Raw genomic sequence first — 24158 nt, forward strand, 5'->3', positions numbered from 1 at the left:
AACTAAACTTTTATCTTTTTCCCAACTTCTCCCCAACAGTCCCATCATTCTTCCAGTATCTCAGGTTTGTAATCTTAGCATTATTTTGGCCTCCTTACTCTCCTTCATCCCACAAATCCAATAAATTGTGAACTCTTTCTCCCTGCCTCAAATCTCTTCTCACTCTAGTCCATCCTATACACAAGAGATGTCAAATACACTATCCCTGAGACACACTGATCCACAACACAAATACCAAAACAAGATTAAGATATACCCAATATAATATTACATTATATATATAACAATAATATAATAATAGATATACCCAAGGATAAAAAAATACAGTAGAACACAGATGATGTTAACATGTAGTTTTCCAAATCATTATTTGGCCAAAAGATATTATGATATATATTTTAGTGGTCCCAGTTCCATTTGATTTGACATGGCAGCTAGTCATTACAACTAAAGGAATTTTCCTTACAGACACACCTGACCGTAAAACCCTTTACTCAATCTATTCTTGTGGTTCCTTATTACCTCCAAGATATAAACAAAGACTGCTGTTTGGTTTTTAAAGTCCTACACAAACTGCCACCTTCTCATCATTGGACATTCCTCTTCTTTCTCCCTTTGCCTGTTAGCCCCCTTTTCCAACTCCAACCTTATTGCCTAGATTGTCCCTCCAGCATGAAATGTCCTTTCTCCTATCTTAGCTTCAGAGTCCCATTCTTCCACCAAGATATGATTCAGATCTCATCTTCTGCACAAAGCCCTACCAAATAGTTCGCTGCACTAATATTCTCCTTCTACAATTATCTTTTATCTAGTGGTAGTTACTCATTTAATATTTCTTCTATATAGGTTTTCATATGCTTGTATCCTCCCCCTTTAGAATGTAAGTTCTTGGCAAGCAGAAATTAAAACATTTCATTTTTTAAACTTTTATCCCTAGTACCCCAGCACATACTTGCTGAGCCATATGATAGGTGCTAAATAAGTACTTAATTGCCTAAGTTTGTTCCAAAATCTTCCTTTCACGGGCAAGTCAAACAGAATACTGTATTGACTGCTACTTTTTTGTAGTGCAAAGTATAGAAATGGTTATAGAAATGAAAACTTTGGATGTGCCATCTCTAAATTCAAAATCAGGTAGTGATTCTTTTTTTTTTTTTTTTTTTTATTTTTTTTTTATTATTATTATATATATATTTTATAATATTATCCCTTGTATTCATTTTTCCAAATTGCCCCCCCTCCCTCTATTCCCTCCCCCCGACGACAGGCAATACCATACATTTTACATGTGTTACAATATAGTCTAGGTAATACATGTGTGTGAATATCATTTTCTTTGCACAATAAACATTAGAATCCGAAGGTACATGCAACCTGGGCAGACAGATATTAGTGCTAACAATTTACATTCGCTTCCCAGTGTTCCTTCTCTGGGTATAGTTTTTTCTGTCCATCATTGATCAACTGGAAGTGAGTTGGATCTTCTTTATGTTGAAGATTTCCACTTCCATCAGAATACATCCTCATACAGTATTGTTGTTGAAGTATACAGTGATCTTCTGGTTCTGCTCATTTCACTCAGCATCAGTTGACCTAAGTCTCTCCAGGCCTCTCTGTATTCCTCCTGCTGGTCATTTCTTACAGAGCAATAATATTCCATAACCTTCATATACCACAATTTACCCAACCATTCTCCAACTGATGGACATCCATTCATCTTCCAGTTTCTAGCTACAACAAAAAGAGCTGCCACAAACATTTTGGCACATATATGTCTCTTTCTGCTCTTTAGTATTTCTTTGGGATATAATCCCAGTAGTAGCGCTGCTGGGTCAAAGGGTATGCACAGTTTGATAACTTTTTGGGCATAATTCCAGATTGCTCTCCAGAATGGCTGGATTCTTTCACAACTCCACCAGCAATGTATCAGTGTCCCAGTTTCCCCACATCCCCTCCAACATTTGTCATTATTTGTTCCTGTCATCTTAGCCAATCTGACAGGTGTGTAGTGGTATCTCAGAGTGGTCTTAATTTGCATTTCTCTGATCAGTAGTGATTTGGAACACTCTTTCATGTGAGTGGATATAGTTTCAATTTCTTCCTCTGAGAATTGTCTGTTCATATCCTTTGACCATTTATCAATTGGAGAATGGTTCGGTTTCTTATAAATTATGGTCAGTTCTCTATATATTTTGGAAATGAGACCTTTGTCAGAACCTTTGTTTTTAAAAATATTTTCCCAATTTGTTACTTCCCTTCTAATCTTGTTTGCATTAGTATTATTTGTACAGAAACTTTTTAGTTTGATGTAATCAAAATCTTCTATTTTGTGATCAATAATGATCTCTAGTTCTCCTCTGGTCATAAATTCCTTCCTCCTCCACAAGTCTGAGAGGTAGATTATCCTCTGTTCCTCTAATCTATTTATTATCTCCCTCTTTATGCCTAAATCATGGACCCATTTTGATCTTATCTTGGTATATGGTGTTAAGTGTGGATCCATATCTAATTTCTGCCATACTAATTTCCAGTTTTCCCAACAGTTTTTTCCGAATAATGAATTTTTATCCCTAATGTTGGAATCTTTGGGTTTGTCAAAGATTAGATTGCTATAGATGTACCCTTTTTTGTCCTTTGTATCTAATCTGTTCCACTGATCTACCGGTCTATTTCTTAGCCAATACCAAATGGTTTTGGTGACTGCTGCTATATAATATAGCTTTAGATCAGGTACACTTAGACCACCTTCCTCTGAGTTTTTTTTCATTAGTTCCCTTGCAATTCTTGACCTTTTATTCTTCCATATGAATTTTGTTGTTATTTTTTCTAGGTCATTAAAATAGTTTCTTGGGAGTCTGATTGGTATAGCACTAAATAAATAGATTAGTTTGGGGAGTATTGTCATCTTTATTATATTCGCTCGGCCTATCCAAGAGCACTGAATGTCTTTCCAATTATTTAAATCTGATTTTATTTTTGTGGCAAGTGTTTTGTAATTTTTCTCATATAATTCCTGACTTTTCTTTGGTAGATGGATTCCCAAATATTTTATACTCTCAACATTTGTTTGGAATGGAATTTCTCTTTGTATCTCTTGCTGTTGCATTTTGTTAGTGATATATAAAAATGCCGAGGATTTATGTGGATTTATTTTGTATCCTGCCACTTTGATCAGGTAGTGATTCTTAACATTACCTGCAACATCTGGAACAGGCACCTTCATATTGCTGCTGTTAATGTAGAAGCTATCTTTCTATCTAATTTAAGGCTCATCTGAGAAAGAAGACAGTACTGGATGCTATGAATGTCAGAGGAAGCTAATGCTTCTTGAGAAACCTGGGGACGGTACAGAAGAACATGCTAGCCAGTAAATGGCCTGTAGATAAAACAGTACATCTGAATCTATAAGGTGGAGAATTAAACCCTACTGATAAGTTGCGGTAAGCAAATAAAAATCACTACTAAATGAAAACTGGTTAAGTATGAGAATGAACATTTAGTGCAAAACAAAAACAAACAAACAAAAAAAGACAAACAAAAATAACAGGGCTATAAAGATATAAGGGTAAACCTGGTTTCAAGGTACTTACTATTCTATAACCTTCCCTTTTTCACCAGTCACTCATTTAACTCAGTCTTTTTTTTTTCTTTCCAATATCACTCAATTCATAGTAAAGTGGCTCCTGTTGATAGACTAGCAGCTGTGACTCTCAAAGGCAGTTAAGTAATTCGTTAAAGAAAACTTCAGTCTCCAGCTATACCATTCTTGAAAAATTTGTTGAAATCAGAATGTGATTCTTATTTCAAAAGCCTGACTGAATCTTTTTACTATTAGGAATATGTCATAAACATCATGAACATCTATTCCTTCAGAATGCAATAACAATACTTTTTCTCACCAAATGAATTGAGAAAGTAATGTAGGTCACCAAAAACAAATTTCAGAGTCCTTCTATTCTTTGTTAATTACCAAACTATATCTTTTTAAATTATTCTAAATTTTTGTTGATCTTTTACAAAAGGTATTAAGGTGTGCCCCAAAAACTGGACAAAAGAAGCAGAAAGAGCCTTCAGTGCTGCCTGTGGAACATCATGGGTATCTTTCAGTATCTAAACAACTTTCTAAAATATACATTGGAAAGCAAGTGTCATACTCTACTGATCTATGTAGTTTTGTTTTGTTTTTAATCTGGAATTCCCCACACCAATAAAATTACAGTCAAATAAAAAATAAAGTTTTGTGTTTAAAAAAGCTTCATTTTCAAAGTCTCTTACTCCCTCCAGCAAGTCATTCTTTATATCAAAACTTAAAAAAGAAAAAAAAGGCATTCAACAAAACTAACACCTCACCTGTGTCTGATGGTGCATATAATGATACCCACCCATTTCTGAGTAAAGGAAGGAGTTGAATTTCTTTACCTCTTCTCCTTAGGTATAAGCTTATTTATTTTCTTCCTTCTTTGCTTTTGCTTTGACTTATATTTATGTCTACCAAATAAATCAGTGTAAAATCCTACACCATCTTTCTAGATTTTCTTTCAAAATCTTACAAACATAAGCACTGCCATTAAGAGAAATCACTCACCATCTGAACAACCAAAATTTCATTTATTTGTAATCAACATTTCAGAAGAACATAAACTAAGAGAAATGTTTTTTCGGGGCAGCTAGGTGGCACAATAGAGAGAGCACCAGCCTTGAAGTCAGGAGGACCCGAGTTCAAATGTGACCTCAAAACACTTAACACCAGCTGTGTGACCCTGGGCAAGTCACTTAACCCTTATTCCTTCAGGGAAAAAAGAAAAGAAAAGAAAAGAAATGTTTTTGCAACCTTAAAAACAAAACTTTCACCTTTTGCAGGCCCTTGGAGTTTGGACCTAGAGGAAGCATTCTGCCTTCCTAATATGAGAAAATGATAGCAAACATCAGGAAATAAAGACTAAATCTGGTTCAGCAAAGAAAAAAGAGAAGCAAGGGAAACATTTCCTCCCCTAGTTTATATTAACTGAAGTGCATTATCTTTGTAGGTACAGGGAATTGGCTGCAGAAGAACAGAAATTTCACTCATCTTAAGTCCTCCTCACCCAGACCTGCAAGCCTTGGACCATTAGACCATTCCATCTAGTCAATTAACATTTTTTGTTTGTTTTCCAACATTATCTCCTTTCTATTCTCAGTTCATTCTCTCTCTTTTATCCTCTCTTACCTCTTTCTCCTTTCTCTTTCTCCTCCTCCCTCTTTCTCTTTTTCTCTCCCCCTTTTGATCCCACATAAGAGTTTGGTTTGATATGAATTGTGAGGAAGAGCTCCTTTTTAATGTTCTTAGTGTGGCAACATTAGGAAAACCAGGAGAAATGATCTGAATAAGAGAAGTACAATGGGATTCATCAGCTTTTTCAGTTTATATGACAACATGCTTTCTTTGCTTATGCCAAACTGATGCCAAGTGGGGAGGCCAAAGTGATCCCTGGCCAGTGTCTGAGCATATTCCGAAGCTTCTGCTACACGTGATGGAAGACAAAGTCCTGGCTGATTTCTGTCAAGTCTGTCTGTGAAGGACACTGTTTCTCTAGAAAAGGAATTTTTAAAATGTAAAATGATAATGCTGAATCTTAGGGTATGAAACTCTTACAGAATCTAATCCAAGGAATTTTTTTTTAAAAGAAAACATCATCTTTTAAAACATAAAGGGTGGGGGCAGCGAGGTGGCACATTGCATAGAGTACCAGCCCTGAAGTCAGGAGGACCTGAGTTCAAATCTAGCTTCAGACACTTAATACCTTCTAGCTGTGTGACCCTGGGCAAGTCACTTAACCTCAACTGCCTCAGCAAAGGGGAAAAAAAAACATAAAGGGTGATACCACAAGCATGTCAGGGGAGCAAGGGATAGTCTACCTGTCAGATCGGTGGAGAAGAAAGGAATGTATGGCCAAAGAAAAAATTGAGAATATTCATTATGAAATACAAAATGGATAATTTTGATCACATTAAATCAAAAAGTTTGCACAAAGCCAATGCAGGTAAGATTAAAAGTGAAGTAGAATGCAGGGGGGATTTTTTTTTTTTACAGTCACTATTTATGTTAAATTTCTTTTAAAAAAATATACACATATATATACACATTTCTAAAATATAAAATACAAGTCATTACTTAATTGATAAATGGTCAAAGGATCTGAATAGACAATTTTCAGATGAAGACAGGCCATTTCTAATCATATGAAAAAAATGCTCTAAATCATTACTGATCAGAAAAATGCAAATATAGACAACTGAGATAGCACCTCATGCCTCTCAGATTGGCTAAAATGACAGGAAAAGATAATGATGAATATCAGAGGGGATGTGGGAAAACTGGAACACAAATACACTGTTGATAAAGTTGTGGACTGATCCACCCACACAAGAAAGCAATTTGGAACTATGCCCAAAGAGCTGCCAAACTGTACATACCCTTGATCTAGTAGTCTCACTACTGGGTCTGTATCCCAAAGAGATAACAAAAAAAAAAAAAAAAAAAAAAAGCAAAGTATTGACTTGTGCAAAAATGTTTGTAGCAGCTCTTTTTGTAGTAGAACTTTAGTGGATGCACATCAGTTGGAGAATGGGTAAATCCAAGTTATGGTATCTGAAGGTAATGGAATATTATTGTTCTATAAGTAATAATGAGGATGATTTAAGAAAAACTTGAAAAAAACCTACATGAACTGTCGCTAAGTGAACTAAGTGAACAAAGTGAACACTGTACACAGTAACAAGATTATTTGATGATCAATTGTTTGATCCACTTTATGATGATTATCACTACAATGTGTGATTCAAGGCAATTCCTATAGACTTGGGATGGAAAATGCCAATCACATCCAGAAAGAGAACTATTGAGACTGAATGTGAATTGAAGCATAGTATTTCACCTGTTTGTTTTTTTCTTTCTCGTGTTTTTTTTCCTTTACATGACAAATACAGAAATATATTTAAACGGATTGCACATATTTAACCTATGACAGATTGCTTGCTATCTTGGGAGGAAGAGAGGGAAGGGACAGAAGAAAAGAAATTAGAACACAAAGTTTCACAAAATTGTGTGCTAAAAACTATTTTTACATATATTTGGAGAAAATGCTACTTAAAAAAAAAGAAAACATCATATTCTGTTGCTTGTGTTAACATGATTTCATAGTGCTCATATTGGGTTACACTCTGCTCCCCAACACTATTTTTCTTCCTAAGGAACTTTATGTTCTCTGGAAGGACAATAGAGAAAGGTGATTCAGTACTAGAGAGGACTTCACATGGTTGAAATGAAGACTTGCTTCTGACTAGATTTAACTTATACCAATAATCACCTACTAATGGATTAGTCTATCTATATTTAAAGAAATTGGCTCAATTAACCTAGGAAACAAATACAGAGCCCTCCTGGACACACTTCTCTTAACTTTTGCTTAAAGAAAATTGTACTAAAAAGCTAAATTTCCAAATGGATGAAACTAAGATCCCCATGAGGGGAAAGACTAGAGGTGTACACAAATTTACATGTAATGTATCTTGAATGCATTTCAATCACAGGTGAGATTTAAGTTTATGACTCATGAATATTTTGGAAGTGTCTGAGCTAAGCAATTTAGCTACACATAAATTTAACTACACAAATTATGCTATATAACAATTGCTTAGGTTTATATTGAATACATTTCTTATTTGCAAATTAAATTGATATTCAGAAGTGCAGCACGATAAATAACACACTTTTTACACACGAGACGCATGAAGAGGCATAGAGACAGGCAATTTCTACCGTAGTGAACAAGGAGAATGTTTTCCCATGAGGTAAGGATATGAACAAACCCATTGCAGTGATCTAACAAATAGGTACCATATTCCTTTTTATCCCCAAGGTAAATAATTATATCTACAAGAACAAACTTGTCTCTCAGGAAGAAAGTAAAAAGGACATGAAAAGCTTCTCTACCCCCCTCTGGTTTCTTAGAAATGATGGAGGCCTTCTTGGGATACAACATAAAGAAAGATAGATAAATGAGGTTAGATGATAGTACAATTAAATGGATTTGTGCCTATCTATATAGCTATATCCAGCTGTATTGTGTCAATCAAATAAACATTTATTGACATTATGCTATTAGACACTATGCTAAGCACCAGGAATACAAAAAAAAAGGGGAAAACACAATCCCTGTTCAAGAAGAGTTCAAAATATAACAGAGAAGACAATATGCAAATAATTATGTACAAACAACTATGTACAGAACAACTAGGAAATAAATAATTAACAGAGGGAAGGCACTGTATTGAACATTGGGAAGTAAATGCCTGGTTGTTTACAAACTTTCCTTTGTTCTCAAAGAGGACTATGCCATCAAGGAGGGGACACTCCATGACCTGTCAGGGAACTGAATGAGGGAGAGAGGGCTGAGCAAGGTCACCATTCTCATGCTCCCTTCCAGAGCTACCTATGGCCAGTAGCTAAACCGAGGTTAGAACGACTAGAGGTGTCCTTGGATGCCTGTGTCAAGGGCTGGGTCCTCATGACCCTCAGCCGTGGTCTATACAGCCACCTAGCTGTACACCTACTTTGTACAAAAGAAATATCCCTATACAGATTTCCATACACCTATACAAAAACCCATGAACTTGAGGGAAATAAAGAGATGAGCTTAAAGAGAAGTCAAGGGAAATGATGTCTTCAGCCATTGAATGGCAGAATAACTCTAAAAGGGAATTAGCCAGAAAAACAAGAAAGATGCCATACCACAAAGTGGATTATTATGCCACTGAATGGCACGCTAAATTCCAAGAGAAGTTAGCCAATCATTTTTAAAATACAAAAACTTTACCTAAAATAGACTATTAAAAGTATAATAAAAACGTAGGTATTTATGCTGATATCTTTTAAAAGTCTAATTCAGTTACACAAAGCAATGAAAGGAACTATTTTGCAATTGTCATGGCAGAGTTCCTAGTAGCGCCAAAAAAAAAAAAAAAAAAAAAAAAAAAATCACACCAGTTTAAAACCCATTTTCATGGATGGAGATAGATAAAACATATGGTTCAAATAATCATGGTAGAGCTAGAAGGAAAATTCAAGATCATTTGGCCCAATCTCATTTTATGGATGAGAAATAAGGTCCATGTCACACAGATTTAGTAAGAGGGATTCAAAATTCTTCCTTTCCACCTAACATGGAACAAGTAGATCCTTAACAAATGCCATCTTTCCTACAGGGAGCTTTCTTTCCTCCTCCATTTTTATAACTTGTGACTTCTGAGAAGAGCTGTGAGTCATATTCAGTTATACTTATTGTTCAGAGGTGGCAGAGAAGCAGAAAGATTTTTCTATTGCTGGGAATGTTAGTATTGTTGTACTACACAAAAGGGACAGAGAGGGGGAGGGGATGAGGGGATGGGGAGTTGAGAACACTATAAGGCACATCCTTTACAACTTGTTTATGCTGATAGAGCAGGATCATTTATCCTAAGAGAATCACCTCATAACAATGCCGAGTTTGTCCTGGGCCCAGAACCTCTGCCCAGAATGTCAGCAGGGGCATTCTCTTTTAATCCCCCCTCCCTCCCACGTGCCCATCAGCAGCACAGTTACATTATTTTCAGGAAAAGGCACACTTGAAGGGAGGGGCTGGGACAAGGGCTGGATATAACTCCAAGGCTAGCCAAGATGAGGCTGCTGCTGTCACCCAGGAACAAAGCCACCACATTCATGAGGTTAAACACCTTGCCTTTCTTTGAGCTGCCCCAGAACCTCACTATGCTAATTTTACAGTGACCTGGTCACCTTCCACTACTGAGAATATGGTTAGGGAAAGAAGGACTAAGTTTTATCATTCCCTTTCTTGTCAATTCCTTTTCATTGGGGGGGGGGAGAGAAACTGCATCAAGTTAAATGAGAAAAAAATGTTAAATGTATTTCAATTGGCTAATTACAACTACACAGAAACTGGAGAATAAGCTACAAACTTATCTTTACTCTGTACATGCCTTCTTAAAGATTAAAAAGTAAGTTAAGTGGTAAGAAAAGGAAGGCAAATTGAAGCAGTGGCAAGTTGCCTCTAGAGATCTGATGCATATGTGAGCTGGTCCCATATCTACTGTTACTGTTTTACAAGCAATGCCAAAAAAAAGCATTCACTAGACAGTCAGAAGGCTCTTCAGAGTTCTTAGCTTGAGACAGCCAGCACAAGGACATCCACAGCTAGAAACCTCTGGAGAACCTCGCAAGAAAATCCTCTTGTGTTGTTGTGTACTGATCTATTCCATGACTGGAGCAAACACAATGGAAAAGCAACATCTCCCCATTTTATGGCCCACCTGATGTTTATTATCAGGGAGGCTTTGAAAAAGGTTATCTCTATTCCATCTTTCAAGGAATCATGAATAATTTTAATGTGTGAACAGGAAAACAAACATCTTGTCAGAATCAAATCTTTAAAATGGCATTTTGTTCTACAAAATAAATTCTTTTTTATCGTCAACAAGCAATAAGCATAGCAGGTTCCTGTATTTTCTACATCTTTCAGTTAAATGTGTGATGATGACTAATATAGAAATATGGTTTGCATGATTATACATGTATAACCTACATCAAATTGCCTTCTCAAAGGAAGGCAGGGGAGAGTTAAAGAAAGAATTTGGAACTCAAAATTAAAAAAAAAAGTTTAAAATTGCTTTTATGTGTAATTGGGAAAATAAAATATTACATATACATTTTTCAAAAAATAAATACATGCATGATGGTAAAGAGGCAGTAAGCAAGCAAGCAGCATGTGTGCAGGATGAGTCAAATTCATAATGGTGATATTGAGAAGGATAAGATTTTTGGCCAGAAACATGTACATAGAGTCAAAAAGGGAAAAGGAGAAAAAGGCATAAGCATTTATTAATAACTGTTAAGCAATTTAACATATATTACTTCATTTGCTCTTCACAATCACATAAGGTAAGTGCTATTATTCCCATTTTATTGTTCAGGAAACTGAGGCACACAAAGATTAAACTAACTTGCCAGGATCACACAGTTAGTAACTGATAGCAAATTTGAACTCAGATGTTCCTGACTCCAAGCCCACTTGATCTATTTTTCCAAGTTGGAAAAACAGCAAAAGCCAGGATCTAGTCTAAGTGGATCAAAAGATTGATCAGACACCAGGGTTCTCTTGTCAACAAAAGCAAAGGCATGATTTGGGGAAATCATACATTGATAGATTATTTGGAAAACCTCAAATATATCCTTGGAACAAAAATCTCTTCCCCTTCATTAACAAAAGTAAAAAGCACACACTTGATAGCATTATCTCAAAAACAAAACAAAAAAAACTACCAATAAATAATACTTGTTTCTTATCAGATTAATTTTTTAATAACATACATCTCTACTCTTTTTAAGTTGGTTACATTAATTAGAGAACTGTAATTATGAATCATTGTACAAAATTTTTGTTTTAATAATCCTAAAAAAGGTATTATGCAGGGAAACTTGTATTTAAATGACTTTTTTTTCATGTTTTGTTAAAACTGCTACAAAAATCAAGTTCCCACACTTTTCTGTTTCTTTTGAAAGATATGATTAGGCTTAGCATTTGAGTCAAGTTCAACATTTTTATCAAAATAAATATAAATATTTTTAGATTTATTAGTATCATTAGTGGGGAAAGTCTATTAAATAGCCTCATATGACTTTAATCCATGACATGTTTGCCAGGGAAAAAAGTTGCCCTTAATTTACAAAATCCCATTTATAAACTAGTATTCCTCAGTCTTTCTAAAGGCAAAGGCTGAAGACAGACCACTGAATTAAAATAAAAGCACATATTTCCAGTTTAAATTCCCTAATTTTCCAAACAACTTAATTACTATGATTTGATTAAAATACTGCTTTTTCAATATTTGAAAGGCATTTCATTGTCTTTTGTTGTGTAACAATTCTGAGGATAGAATATCACCTCATTTTATATAAAGTGTGGGTGATCTTCAAGCAAGGAGTTCAGCCAAAGAATGGCCTCTTAGTGAGTGGTTTTAACCAAGTCATACTTTAGGATTGACTTCTAAAATCTACTGAATTTAAAGTTTGCAGTCATATTATATAATAAATGCAACAATCTAAAATGGACAACCAAGTTGTGAACTGATCCAACCATTCTGGAGAGCAATTTGGAACTACGCTCAAAAGTTTATCAAATTGTGTGTTCACTTTGATCCAGCAGTGTTTCTCTTTGAGTCTATATCCCAATGAAATCATAAAATAGGGAAAAGGACCCACATATACAAAAATGTTGATGGCAGCTCTTTCTGTAGTGGCAAGGAACAGGAAATTAGGTAGATGGCCATCAGGTGGAGAAGGGCTGAATAAATTATGGTATATGAATGTTATGGAATATTATTGTTCTAAATAATGATGAATGTTGAAGGGGATGTGGGAAAACTGGGACACTGATGCATTGTTGGTGGAGTTGTGAAAGAATCCAACCATTCTGGAGAACAATCTGGAATTATGCCCAAAAAGTTATCAAACTGTGCATACCCTTTGATCCAGCAGTGCTATTACTGGGCTTACATCCCAAGGAAATACTAAAGAAGGGAAAGGGACCTGTATGTGCCAAAATGTTTGTGGCAGCCCTTTTGTAGTGGCCAGAAACTGGAAACTGAGTGGATGCCCAGCAATTGGAGATTGGCTGAATAAATTGTGATATATGAATATTATGGAATATTATTGTTCTGTAAGAAATGAGCAACAGGATGAATACAAAGAGGCTTGGAGAGACTTACATCAATTGATGCTGAGTGAAATGAGCAGAACTAGGAGATCATTATACACTTCAACAATGATACTGTATATATTCTGATGGAAGTGGATATCTTCAACATAGAGAAGAGCTAATCCAATTCCAATTGATCAATGATGGACAGAATCAGCAACACCCAGAAAAGGAACACTGGGAAATGAGTGTAAACTGTGAGCATTTTTTGTTTTTCTCCCCAGATTATTTTTACCTTCCGAATCCAATTCTTCCTTTGCAACAACAACAACAAAATTCGGTTCTGCACATATATATTGTACCTAGGATATACTATAAGATATTTAATATGTATGGGAATGCCTGCCATCTAGGGGAGGGGGTGGAGGGAAGGAGGGGAAAAATTTGGAACAGAAGGGAGTATAATGGATAATGTTGTAAAAAATGTTATAATTATAAAATTAATAAAAAAAGAAAAAGAAAAAAGAAGATATCCACTTCCATCAGAATATATCTTCATACAGTATTGTTGTTGAAGTGTATAGTGATCTCCTGGTTCTGCTCATTTCACTCAGCATCAGTTCATGTAAGTCTCTCCAAACCTCCCTGTATTTAAAAAATTTCTGCAGCATTTTTCATTTCTTTTCCATGGATTAGGCTCCTTCCCTTTTACCTTTCAATGCCATTGGGCATTTATTAGGCCTTTTGACAAAGTTTCTTTCCATGGCTTTACATTCTACTGTTTCTCTATTCTTTATAATGCTACATCTTCTATCATCTTTTTCCTTAAGATTTTACAAAGACAGTTATATACCAAGCCAGAGTTACTTCTGATAATTATCTTTCTCCACTAAGCAAATAAAATATTTGCCTGAGAATGAGCCAGCTGGAGTTGGGTTCACAGTATGTAATGAATCAATGATGTATGATATGAATTGGAATCTTTCCACATTTTAAATTGTGATTTTTTATTCTGAGTCTTTTAAACACAGTCCTCCATCCACATTCTAAGGACATCTTACTTTGCCTAGGATCTTTGAGGGAAACAAATCCAATGTTTACTGACAAGGACATTGAAACTCAGTTGGGTTCAGTGACTTGCTTACCTGTCTGTATTTGGTCACAAACCCTAACAGCTAGGTGGTCAGAAGGCACTGAATTCCAAAGAACAATCACTATACTTCAGCTGCTCTGCTTGAAACTCTACAGGAGAAAGAGGAACATGTCAGTCAAGCCAGTAAACATTTATGAAGTGACTACTATGTGCCAGGAACTGGGCTAAGTGATAAAGATACAAAGAAAGTAAAAGGCAGCACCTTTTTCTCAAGGAACTCTCAGGCTGACTAGCATGGAAAAAGGATGGAGAGGAAGAGCATTCCAGGCACTGGAGTGGGTCAGGGAAAATTCCCAGAGGAAGAGATGGAGTGACTCGTTCAGGGACCAGCAAGGAGGCCAATGTCATTGGATGAATGGGAGGGGGAATGTGCAAGAGGTGAGAAGCCTAGAAATGGGGAAGCAATTTACAAAGGGCTTTGATGCCCAACAGTATTTTCTATTTCATTTTGGAAGTGACATTTGGAAGTGAATTGACTGAGTAAGAGTCAGAGCTACATTTTAGAAAAACCACTGTGGTGGGAAGGACTGAGGAGGTGACAGGCTGGAGGCAGGAAGACCCACTAGCAAACTACTGCAATAATTATGGAGTTTAAGGGATGAGGGCCTGTATCACAGTGATGGCAGTGTCAGAGGAGAGAAGGGAGTCTATTTGGGAGACACTGCAAAAGTGAAAAAGAAAGGCCTTGGATATGTAGAAAGAGAATAAGAGACAGTGAAGAACTCAGAAGGACCCCTAGGTTGTGAACCTGATTGAATGGATGAATGGTAATAAGCATAATAATAATAATAATAATAATAATAATAATAATAATAATAATAATAAGCAATCTCTCTTCCACATGACAGTCCTTTAACTAAGGTTAGCATCTCTCTCCTCCCCTGCCCCTCAAGTACACTAAACTATAAGAGAAGAATGTAAGAAGGCAAAAACAAATTTGAAAAAAAATAAAAATTCTAATCCATATTATTTCCTGTCTGGGGCCAGAGCCTCAGAGTTTTGAAAACTTTGGTAAGTCTCCAGACTAACCTAAATAAGCAATAAAACTGTGTATAAAAGATTAAAATCTCTCTCTGAATATATGAAAAATCAATGTAAAATTCAACAAAAATGTATAACATACTTTAAAGGAATTCAGATTTCTGAGAGAGAAAAAATACTTTGAATACAGATATTAATCTAAGAAAAGAAAGGGGTGATAGCAGAAGGAAATGATAGCACCTAGCAGGAAACAGAAAAAAATGGTTCAGTTTGTCCAATTAAGAATACATGTCTCTCTTCTTTTATGATGTTTTCTGGTATTGAAAGAAATCATTAAAAACAAATTTCTTTGATAACTTAAAGCTTAAAGGACCCAGAGCCCCCTAAAAACAGCTGCTTCTTCTCCTATCCTTACTTATCTCTTCCTAGTTGACCATTCCTTTTCCTTCTATATCTACACATTCCAAATAAAATCCTTATAGAAACAATTTCCACTACGTTTGTTTTGGTTCACTGAAAGTGCTCACAGAGTGCAGTAGCTAAAAAACCCACTGCAATTTGGTTTTTGCTGTTGCTTTTCATCAAGAATAAGTTACCCTTCTGTAACGCTAGGCAAGTCACTTAAGCCCAATTGCCTCAGCCAAAAAAAAAAAAAAAAAAGATTAAGTTCACCCAGAGATCCATGGTGTATGTCTACACCATGAGATCAAAACCAGAAATGTCCTATATACACCCAAATATTTATAGCCATGCTTTTTGAGTATCAAAGAACTAGAAACAATATAGATGCTAACAAGCATATAGCTAAACAAAACATAATGTGTTAATGTAATTAAGTATTACTGTGCATAAGAAAAATGAATATGAAGAATTTGGAGAAACATAGGAAGACATAATCAGTGTTTATAGTGCTTTAAGGTTTGCAAAACACTTTACATGTAACTCAGCTGATCCAGAATCAAATGAGCAGAACCAGGAAGCCAACAAATGCAGTGTAAAAAACTGGGACAGCTAGATGCCACAAAAGTTAAGTTATAAGCTTGGAATTAGGAAAATCTGAGTTCCAAATCCAGTCCTGAATTAGCTCTGTACCCCTAAGCAAGTCATTAAGCTCTGTTTGCTTCTGTTTCTTCAAAAAATGATAACAGCACCTATCTCCTAAGGTTGTGATCTTTGTAAAGCTCTTGGCATATAGCAAGCTCTATGTAAATGCTAATTATTGTTATTATTAGACAGACTAAAACTCCAAAACTGTATATCCAGAAGTTTGACCCTAGAGAAAAATGCAGTGATAGCAGCCTATGAGTATAGGCTACTGTATACACTTGTCAAACACAGCTCATATGCTGATTGGTGTGGCTGATATAAAAACAAGATCTTGAAAAATAATAACCCAGTAAATTTACTGGGCTTAGTCAAGTAGTTCCACTTGAATTTGATCCAGTCACTGCCAGAGTATTGTAATCTTGACCTCCAGCACTAAGTCCTATCTTAAGGCCCATTAGCAGGGTTCCATCATTATCTGAGGTTGGAGAGTGATCTCCACAGGAAGCAAAAGTCTTAGATTTTCCACTACCTAAGTAAATGGACCAAAAGGGAACCTAGGATTAGGAGCAATTACGGACCAGAGAGGGAAAGAACTCACCTGGGTTTGTGGGAAGAACATAGTCTAAGACATGACTTAAAAGGATAAATAGAATGCTGAGAAATGGTTCACCTGGGTAACTAATCCTGAATGCTAGTTGGGAATGATGAAATGAAGGCCAGCAAAGTGTTCCAAAGTTCCTGAGAGATCAAAATGGAAGAAATCAGGAAAATGTTCCTTCTTGGAAGCAACACAAATTTCTGTTTGCCCTCTACAACCTGGCTCTAGTCTCTTTCCAGGATGCTCCCTGCCACTATTCCCCTTGCTTTGGTCAACACTCCCACTGTGTACTTGCTGTTTTTCAGACAAAAGGCTTTCAACAGGCAGTTGTTCCCCTTTACCTGAAATGCGCTGCTTTCTCACCTGGGCTTGCAAGAACTCTCTTAAGACGAGACTAAATGTCTCACTTTTTAATTTGTATCCCCAGGGCCTTATAGGTAATTAATAAATGCTTGATGACTAACTGGGCACAAAGCATCAGAGAATGAGAACTGTCTCATGTAGTCATCTTTTATAGTGTCAGCAGGCTGGCCATCTCCCCCTCTTAGTCCCATTCCTACCCCCAACTAGACAAAAAGAGTTTGGATGGACTCATCACCAGAAGGCTGGCCACCAGATAACATTCATTTTCCCTCTGAATTACTTCAAATCAAAACAAGGGTTCATTCTGACAGAAATATGACAGTAAACACACAGCAGAACACCTAGACACACAAGGGTAAGAGGCTTGTTCCTCAAACTTCAAATAGATGAAAGCAAATAAGGGAACAGCCATTCTATTTTCTCTGAGAACTGGACTGTAGTTATGTTTCTATAAAAAGAAGAAATGAAAATGAGAACAGGTACAAATATGGCAAGTGGGGATATTTATATAGCAAATAAATTTACACACACCACAAAGAACTAATGCTCATTTGGACAGTGATCACTTCTCTGAGCCAAAGTTCCTCAAGTACATCACAGAAGACATCTTTTGTTGCATTTTACTGCCTATCATTCAAATCTGACAATATATATTATGTACATCAGAGATGTCAAACACTGCTTGCTGAGGCCCAAACCAAATTAAAATGTAAATTGGAAATACTTAATATAAATAAATAAAAATACAATAGAACATAGATGCTAATATGTGGTTTTCTAAATTAATATGCTGCTACAAGGATCCTTCTGTACAATCCATCTCTACTTGAGTTTGATAGCACAGTTGTCCATCACAGGGTAAAACAGAGAAATCATTTTATATTTCAAATGTGAATGAATATTTTAAATATGAAACATTTATTGAGTTCAATTCTACTTTTGCAATCACAACAGCATCTTTTAAAAATCACCTACATCAAAAGGCTCCTTTGGAACAATTCCAAAAAATTACATCAATTACATAAGAAAATTCTAAATTTTAAAGCTAGGCACGTAAAATAATATAATTTAATTTCGAGATAAGGAAACCAAAGGCTAGAGAGATCACGAAACTTAATTACTTCCACGGTTCTCGTCATGGTGAAGATTAAAAAAAAAAATTTTACTCAGAAAAATCTTGGAAGGTTCCTATGTGGCTGCGCACATCATTCTCAGAAAACACTGATTTTTCCAGGACTGATTTATTATCTATAAAAATGAGGAGGGTGGATTAGATGTCTGCATTCCCTTCTAGCTATCAATCTAAAGGGAAAATAATAATCGTGAATAAGCAATCTCCTCATTAATGTCCTTAATTCAGCAACACACAGAGCAAATTAGAGAACTCCTGAACTCCAAATATAGGCATTACCAACAACCCCAAAGTAACCACTAATTAAGAAAAACTTGTAATCGTTATATGCCTCGTCTTATTAGTTCACACCTTGAAAAGTCCTTATTCTGTTGTCATAGTAGAGCTTAAATTACTGTAATAAATAAGGTTAACCATAAATGCATAATGCTGAAATAATCTAATTTTTTCCTACTGGTCCATACAGGAAACAGGATGTTATGTACAAACAGGAGTGCAGGAAAACTGATGATCTTTCACAGGGCTGATGATGTTATCCCTTACCCCAGCTGCCTCCAAAGTAACTACTCCCCTAGTAGGGCAAGTTATCACATGTCCTATTTAAAGGAAGATTCTTTAGCTAATCAAACTCGGGGCCGCGCGTGGTAAGAAAGGGTAAACAGGACCAAGCAGAGGGGAGGGCTTTCTTAGAGATTCCGCGACCTGCAGAGCACTCCGGCTCGGAGTCCAGTCATCTTATTTCCACTCCTGGCTGCTCTCACTGACCTGGGTCATCTCGGACGATCCCTCCCTCCTCCAAGGGAAAACAGGAATAGTCAGCAGAGTTGCTGCAGATCAGGACGCACTCCCGGCTGGTCGCTTCGCCCTTGCACTCAGCTCTCCGTTCCCCTCCGCCTCTCCCGATCTCACAAATCCCCTTCCCACCCGTGACGCTCCGTGGCTTTCGGGTGGACGCGGGGCCCGGCCCCAGCCGGACGGTCACTGACTTGTTTCCTGCCTCATTCATCTCCCGTCCGTCACAAACTTCCCCGTTCCAGGCTGGGGAGGGGCGCGTCTGGGGCATCCTGAGCTACCAGTCACTTACCCTCCCTCGGCCTCTTTCCTGATCTGCAAAGTGGGGATGCTAGGAACTGCGGAGACCTACTTCGCAGGGTCGTCGGTTAATGCTTACCGCCCCGCGCCCCAAGAATGTCGGCCGGGATAACAAGCACAACTACGTAATGACTCGGGGGTGGGGACCCCAGGACGAGCAGCGTCGTGAGCCCGTCCACCCTTCTCCTAAGCGCCCGCAGCGTGGGCAGGGGTCCTAGCGCAGCGACTGCACACGAGGCCTCCAAGGGCAGCCCGCTTTTCCCGGGACATTTTCCCGACTTGCCCCACCCCCTCCTCCTCTTCCACGCAGCAGCGGAATTCGTTCCCTAGGCGCGGCCCCGCCCCCAGCCCCCCGCCCTGGCCCCCGGCCCGGCCCTGACCTGCCCTCCGCCGCAGTCCGTCCGGCTCTCGCCCCTCGGTCAGCCACCTCCGCCCCCTCGGAAACTGTACGCCGGGAATGAGTCAATCCGGCCCGACCCCGGCGGTCGGCCCCGCCTCCCGCCCTGCCTTCCGCCCCACAGAGCCCCAGCCTTCCTTCGCGGCCCCTCAGCCCCGGGACACCGCGGGCGCGCGCCCCGCGTTCCCCTCTACCCCCGCTCAGGCTGCTGCACGCGCTCCCCCCACCCTCATCTGACGCCCCGCGCGCTCTCCCTCCCCCACCTTGAATGACGCCTCGCGCGCTCTGCCCCCCCCCCCGCCCTGTCTAACGCCCCGCGAGCTCTGCCCCCCTCCCGCTCCCCGTCTGGCGCCCCGCGCGCTCCCTCAACCCCCCCCCCTTTCCCCAGCTGCGCGCGCTCTGTTCCCACCCCAACTCCAGCAGTCCCGGTCCTGCCCAATGCCCGCCCTGCCACATCGCATCCATGTCCCTCCCCGGCCCCGCACGCTAGCCCGCTCGGTGACCTCTCCACGCCCCCGTGCGCTCGTGCTCCTGCTGCCGTCGCCCCCTGCTGCTGTTCCCACTTACTCCTGACGGAGCTCTTTCTCGGAGCTCTGCTCTTGGGACCCGCGTCCGAGGCGCCCTGCGGCTGGCTGGGCTTCCAGGGAGCCCCCGGGTCAGGGCTGGGAGGAGGGGGCGAAGGAGTCGGCCGGCGCTCGCTAAGCTGAGTCAGCTCAGGAGCCCGAAAGTCCTGGCGGCCTCGCCGAGTCCGAGCCGCTGTGGGGACTAGAGCTCCCCCACGCCGGCAGGCCCCGCACGTCTGTGGCATGCCAGCCCACGAGGCGGAGCTTGCGGCCGGGCCGTCAGGCCACCCCAACTCGGGCCAGCAAGTCCGACACCGCCCCTCCAGCCTCCCCAGCCTGGAAACCAGGGAGGGATGAGGGACAGATCACCTCCGCACCGCCCCAGCTTCTGCGGTCCAGCCGCCCTTCCCCAGTGATCCTCAGTGCTCACACATACAGCAGGCGCTTAATAAGTGCTCCGCCCTGGGTGTGGACTCCTGTGAACCGGGGAGAGAATGATCCATCTAAAGGCTTCTTCACTATTGTGTGGGCCACAAAAAGAGAAAGGTCAGCCGCCGTCTAGTGCGTGGCCGCTGAACTGTGAATTAATGAGGCCAGTCATTGGAGAGCGTCCCCGGGTCCCAGCAGCTCCCTGACCACGAGGTCTTACTGCGGGCCACTTCCCCGCAAGAGCGTAGAGGAGGAGAAAAGGCGCGAACAAAGGCAAGGATGTGCGCAGGGCTGTACAGCGAGCCGAACATTCGTTAGGCCCAGCTGCGAGCTAATGTAATGTCATGGCCCGTCAGAAGTGAGGAAACGGACAGGTTTAGAGAAAACGGGATAGACCTGTATGAACCGATACAAAGTGAAGCGAACCTGCAGAACCAGAACCATTTGTGTGGTAATGACAGCTTTGTAAAGAAAAACTACTTTTCTTGAAAAATTCGAGAACCCTGATGACCCACCACCGTTCCAGAGGACCAAAATTCAAAGCCCCTACCTGGTAGAGAGTGACCTGACCTCTATTTTTGAACGTGGCCAATCAATTCAGAAATATGATTTGTTTGACTTTGTATATTTCTAGCAAGGACTTTTTTTTTTCATTCTTTTCTTTTTTTTTCCTTCTCCATTCCCACTTTCTTCCTCATGGACGGAATGAAGTGGGAGGAAGAGAAAACTAGTGCTTATTAAGTGAAAAAACATTAATTTTAAAAAAGAAATACCAGTGGTTTGTAATAATAATAGTAGTAGGTGTGTATTTAAGTAGCAATTTCCTATGAAAATGAGAAGTGAGATGAGTGGAAAGCTGCTTTAAAAAGTTAAAATGTTTTATTGATGTGTAATTGAGGGAAAAAAAGATAATTAAATACAATAAAAAATTAGATTATATCTACTCTTTAAAAAAAATCCCAAAGAGATCTTAAAGAAAAGGATCTTTATGTGCAAGAATGTTTGTGGCAGCCCTCTTTGTGGTGGCCAAAACTGGAAACTGAGTGGATGCCCATTAGTTGGAGAATGGCTGAATAAGTTGTGGTACATGAATATTATGGAATATTATTGTTCTGTAAGAAATGACCAACAGGATGATTTCAGAAAGGCCTGAAGAGACTTACATGAACTGGTGCTGAGTGAAATGAGCAGGACCAGGAGATCATTACATACTTCAACAACAATACTATATGAGGATCAATTCTGACAGACGTGGCCTCTTCAACAATGAGATGAACCAAATCAGCTCCAATAGGGCAGTAATGAACTGAATCAGCTACACCCAGCGAAAGAACTCTGGGAGATGATTATGAACCACTACATAGAATTCCCAATCCCTCTAGTTTTGTCCGCCTGCATTTTTTATTTCCTTCACAGGTTAATTATACACTATTCTAGAGTCGGATTCTTTTTGTGCAGCAAAATAACTGTATGGAATTATATACATATACTTTATTTAACATATTGTTCTGCCATCTAGGGGAAGGAGTGGGGGGGGAAGAAGAGGGAAAATTGGAACAAAAGATTTTGCAAGTCAATGCTGAAAAATTACCCATGGATATATTTTGTAAATAAAAAGCTATAATAATTAAAGAGAGAGAGAGAGAGAGAGAGAGAGAGAGAGAGAGAGAGAGAGAGAGAGAGAGAGAGAGAGAGAGAGAGAGAGAGAGAGCATGAAATTTAGAGTTGGGAGTTTTCTCAAATGTCTAGTCCAATTCACTGCCAAATTTCCACTGTATATATACTCACAAATATTCAAATGTCTATTTGTGATCTTATTATGCAGTTGGAATCCCATCTGTACCTGCACATACTGTGTGACTTGTCTGAGTTCTCCCAAAAGTTAATTACACACAGAGTGTCCACCCAAAATGCTGGAGACCTTCCTGCCTTCATCCTTTCTATTTTGGTCTATTTCTATTTTAATCTATTTTGATCATCCAGTTGTGGTTTCACAACCTTTGCTTTCAGGATCCTTCAAACTTTATCTTTTAGCTTTTTCTACCTTGCAGATCACCAGCCTTAGATTTCCTGACTGCAATACCTTTTCTGCTTTTCCATTCTGGAGTTGAGCACTGATCAATCTAAACACAAAAGATGAGTTCTAAGAGCAACTTAATAAGCATTTGTTCGTTGCCTACTATGTAGGGGTCAGACAGCAAAGAAAATAACCCTGTTCTTAAAGGAATTTGCACAGGGAGGGGAAGGGGAGTGAGGGGAGAGCATAAAGAGGAAGCGATACAAACAGCAAATAATTATAAAATACATAAATCTAATGCTGTATAAAGTCATTTCTAAAATGAGGGAATTTAATGAGATGATTAGGAAAGATTTACCAGATCATATGTGCTTTGGAGAATTTAGGGGAAAATTAAAAATTCTAAGGATAACTAGGTGGTGAAGTAGATAGGACACCAGGCCTGGAATCAGGAACATCCGAGTTCAAATATGAACTCTGATGCTTGCTAACTGTGTGACTCTGGAAAAGACACTTAATCCTGTTTGCCTTGGTTTCCTCATCTATAAAGTGAGCTAAAGTAAAAAAAAATCACTCCAGTATCTTTGCTAAGAAAACCTCAAATGGAGTCACAGAGTTGGTCAGAACTGAACTCAACAACAATGACAAAAGAATTCTAATGTAACATCTATGACTGCTGTTGATCTGTTACATTTTACTTGCCAGAGGGCTCTCCAATACCCGTAGAAGAGTTGGGGGGACTTCAGCCATTTACTCAATCCTTCAACAGCTTGTCCCTCCCATTTTAGGGGCTCAATAGCTGACACCCTTAGTTCTATTTAACTATTAACTTCCAGTTATCTTTTACAAAAGGATTTATTTAAAAGATATAACATTTTCCCCAAGACCTTGGACATGTTTGGGACAAAAAGACCTACCCAATTTGACTACTACAGAGATCACTCATAGAAAGCAGAATTATTTATTAGAATCTCAAGAAGCGGACAGACCCCATCCTGGTCTGTGAGCCAAATTTCACAGCAGGATAGGGCCAGAGCCTTGAAAATGCTTACAGCTTTTATACATTTCAAAGAACCTCCAAAATCCCACTCTATATATGTTGTGATTGGTCACATAAGTCTACTGTTCTCTTAATCGGTCAGTGGAATGCAGTAGACAAGGTGATATACAGCTTCTTGGGCCACGTAATCTCTTCTTTGGACAATGGAATGCAGTCCAAGCATTCTAAACTCGCGTGACGAGGGCCTATAGACTTGATTTACTTTAGCTAACAGTCTCTGGTCAATATGTGCTTAATCTGTAAATTCTTCACCTTTTTCCCCACACAGGCATAATTTCCTTCCCTATTTCCCCCCAGAACACTACTCTGACCTCTGTGGAGAGAGAGATTAGGCTCATATTTTAGCTCAGTTTCTGCATAGTATTTAATTCCCACCACCAAGTTCAAGTCCAAAACCCAGCTGGGTTTGCTAGTATCCTGGGCTATCCGCAACACCTGACCTGGATTTTGTGGGCTCCTGGATCTCCATGGCTCACACTTCAGAGTCAGATCTGAGATTCTACTCCCTAAAATTAGAATGGAAAAGAATGCACAAAAATGCCAAATAAGTAAGTTCATTTCTTGGAACCATATGGCCTAAAGTAGGGACAGGTGGGGG

General features: G+C 39.0%; 1 protein-coding gene across 6 annotated transcripts in view; it reads right to left on the reverse strand.

Annotated features, from left to right (window-relative positions):
- DNMBP (dynamin binding protein) overlaps positions 1–20234 on the reverse strand; it is a 133427-nt gene extending 113193 nt beyond the window's left edge. For 2 of the 6 annotated variants that reach the window (XM_074296055.1, XM_074296050.1), the window contains exon 1: positions 19475–19578. The gene's annotated coding sequence lies outside the window, so the exon portion shown is untranslated. Of the gene's footprint in view, positions 1–13873; positions 13971–16579; positions 16651–18767; positions 19323–19474; positions 19579–20058 lie in introns of those variants that run through there. The other 4 variants (XM_074296053.1, XM_074296054.1, XM_074296052.1 and 1 more) reach the window with 4 other exon arrangements.
- Between the last annotated feature and the right edge of the window lie 3924 nt (positions 20235–24158).

This window comes from Sminthopsis crassicaudata, chromosome 2 (assembly GCF_048593235.1).
Source record: "Sminthopsis crassicaudata isolate SCR6 chromosome 2, ASM4859323v1, whole genome shotgun sequence".
NCBI lineage: Eukaryota > Metazoa > Chordata > Mammalia > Dasyuromorphia > Dasyuridae > Sminthopsis > Sminthopsis crassicaudata.